Genomic DNA, 3,109 nt, shown 5'->3' on the forward strand with positions numbered 1-3,109 from the left:
TAGACTTTGTTAAATATTTTACTTGAATGTAGAATTTTATTCATTATTAAAATAATATTAAAAAATTTGCATCACTAACAAAAAAATCTCAAAATGTTAATGATAAATAAGTTTTTAAAAGATTTTAAAACATAACAAAAAAATTACATATTAAATATATATTCTAAAAAAATTTTAGAAATTAGATTTTAATATAAATTTTTGTAATTATTACTAGAAAAATAAAATATTTTCATTCTTAAAATTTAATAATTTTGTGTGAAGTAAAATTTTTTAAAAATTTTTTTATTATAAATTATCATATTTTTTAAAAAATAAAAAATTTAAAGATCAAATTTTGTTTCAATTTTTTTTATAACTTCTAAATATTTATTCAAAAATTATCATAAAATTTAAATTAAATAAATAAATTTTGTTAAATAAAAACCTTTTTATTACTTATAAAAATTATAATTATTAATTATTTTTTATCATATTTTTAAATTATTTAAATTTGTGTTGTTGATAATATGTTTTAAAAAAATTTTTATCGACAAATCTTTCCAATATTAAGTTAACACTGCAAATTTGGGAGAAAACAGTGATAGCAGCCCCAGATGTCACTGAGAGACTTGAACCAGATGTCCATAAATGTGGATGTTTCTTTTCACATCCACATGGAGACCTTGCCTAATTTGAACATATAAAAGTCCTTACTCTGATTTTAAAAGAATCTTTTTGTCTCGACCGAATGGAGGAAGGTCCAGCTCTTTCTAGCTCATTCCAAAAGTCAAAAAATGAAAATTCTTGGCCTTCGATTTGAGAATTTTAAAAGGTAAAAGAAAAAAGAAAAGCTGAATTATATAAATAAAGCGAGCAGAGGTCCTCTGATTCTCATCACCATTCACTACAGAATTGAAAATTGGAGGCTGCAAAAATAATTAAAAAAAAAATGGCTCGTTTACCAGCGTTGCTGCGTCGTGTCCAACCGGAAGACGTAAAAGCCGTCTTCACGTGGGGGGTGGCCGCCACCACCGGCTCTCTCTACCTTATTCAGGTATTCTTTTCTCGATGCTGATTCATGAGATTATACACCGTTCCTATGTATGTCACGTTGGTTAACTGCATGATTAAAGCATGGTAATGCTAATGCATACATATATGATCATATTGTTGAGGAACAAGTATATATATTCATGTCCGTAGTCATGTTTTTCTTGGTGATTAGTGAATACTGTCTAATGATGTTTTAGTAATTATTATTACGTTAATGATTTGCAGCCATGGGACTGGTTGAGGAGGACCTTCTTGGAGAAACAAAGAACAAGAATCTGAGCAGAAATGAGTTGATATGCGATCGATCTGTAGAGAAGGTAGAGTATGGTCTAGGTTATTGAAATAGTTGAATAATATAATATTTGTGCTTAGTTCTTACACCTTTTCTGTGAGATTATGGTTCTAGAAACATTTTGCGTTGTACTCGTGGATATCCCGAAAAATTAAAATCAAAACAAGTTTGTAAAAAGATTGTAATAGATTTATAGTTGTCTGAAATCAAATTCGGTTCAAGATCGAGTTTAATCTAAAAAAAGTTGCACTTTTTAAGTTTTTTTTTTTTTTCTCGGCCTTTTTGTTTCATTAAAAATTTACGGATGGTGTTACAATTTTTTTTAGGACTTATAGACGTTTTAGTTAATCACAATTTTTTAACGACTTGACATAATAATTTTACAAAAATCCTTTAGAATTTAGGTCTTCTAAAATAAAAATAAAAAAATTAATAAAATAGTAAAATAATAAATTAATTATCATTAATTTTGTGTGTTATATTATTTTAATTTAAGAGTAATGAATTTTTATTTTTATCGATTTATCAAATTTTTTTATTTTAGAAGATCTCATAAAATCAGTTATTTATTTAATATATATCAAAAATAAATTAAATAATATACATTTAAATATAAGTGCATAATAATTAATTCAGTAATTAATATTTTGGTTAAATTTTGTGTGTACAATTGCGCTGGAAAATATCTTACATGATTTAATCCAATTCCATTAAAATATCCCTAATTCGCGCCATGGATGCCTGGATGGAGTGATATCGCTTCTTTAGGCCCTAAACATAGCCAAGGAATCCTTTTAATGTATTAAGAGTATAGACTAATGAATTCCGCTTATGTTACACTTGTGGTATATAGTCGATCTCAAGTCCGGATAAAAGAAGGAGGATGTGTTAGATTTTCGACAACTAACATAAAACCTTAGTCGAATTTTCATGAAATGAATCAAATACGTTATTGCGCTAAAGCGAGGTCGTTGTTCGGAAGCAACGAGCTATATGGTTCGAGTACAATGTTAAATGAGCAAGAGTCGTTGCAACGGTGCCTAGATGTAATGTTAAATGAGCAAGAGTCTCTGGGTTTTCGTGAACGGACGAGAGTACATAAACTAGTTTACAAAGTAAAAAGTAAAGGTCGGAGCGATAAAGGTTGAGATTTGGGACATGGAACATACGTACTCTAACCAAAAAATCCGTGGAGGTGGTGAACACCATGATAAGGAGGAAGATTAACATGTGCCTACAAGACACAAAATGAGTTGGTGCGAAGGTTAGGGAGTCGGATACTTCCGAATTCAAATTTTGGCATATAGGAAAGCTAAAGAATAGGAATGAGGTTGGTATTATTGTGGATAAATAGTGGAAAAAGGACATAGTAGATGTCAAGAGGGTGGGAGATCGAATCATCTCTATCAAACTTGTGGTGGAGGGACGCATTTTTCATGTGATTAGTGCCTATGCACCGGAAGTGAGTTCGGACGAAAGGTGAGGAACAAAGAAGCTTCCTAAGACGGGTAGGAGAAGAGGCAAAGTGGGATGGGAATGGAAGCGCGGAAGAAATGTGAAGGAAGATGGCAAAGTTATTAGAAGAACAGCAAATGAAAGTTTTGGTGAATCTAAAGGGATAGGACCAAGAGACAAGTAGTCCTGGTAGTGGAATGCGAGTGTATAAGAAAAGATAAAGATGAAAAGTGAGTGCTTTAAAGAGTGGTCTCTATGTCACAATGCAGATAATTGGAAAAAATATAAGGTAGCTAAGAAAGAGACAAAAGTGGCTATAAGTAAAGT

At 30.3% G+C, this 3,109-nt stretch overlaps 1 long non-coding RNA gene across 1 annotated transcript; it reads left to right on the forward strand.

The window, feature by feature from the left end:
• The first annotated feature begins 714 nt into the window (after positions 1 to 714).
• LOC112704120 (uncharacterized) lies at positions 715 to 1,584 on the forward strand. Its single transcript, XR_003154787.2, has 2 exons — positions 715 to 1,036; positions 1,261 to 1,584. It is a non-coding gene; the product is annotated as an uncharacterized lncRNA (long non-coding RNA).
• Positions 1,585 to 3,109: the final 1,525 nt, after the last annotated feature.

This window comes from Arachis hypogaea, chromosome 7 (genome assembly GCF_003086295.3).
Source record: "Arachis hypogaea cultivar Tifrunner chromosome 7, arahy.Tifrunner.gnm2.J5K5, whole genome shotgun sequence".
Taxonomy (NCBI): Eukaryota; Viridiplantae; Streptophyta; class Magnoliopsida; order Fabales; family Fabaceae; genus Arachis; species Arachis hypogaea.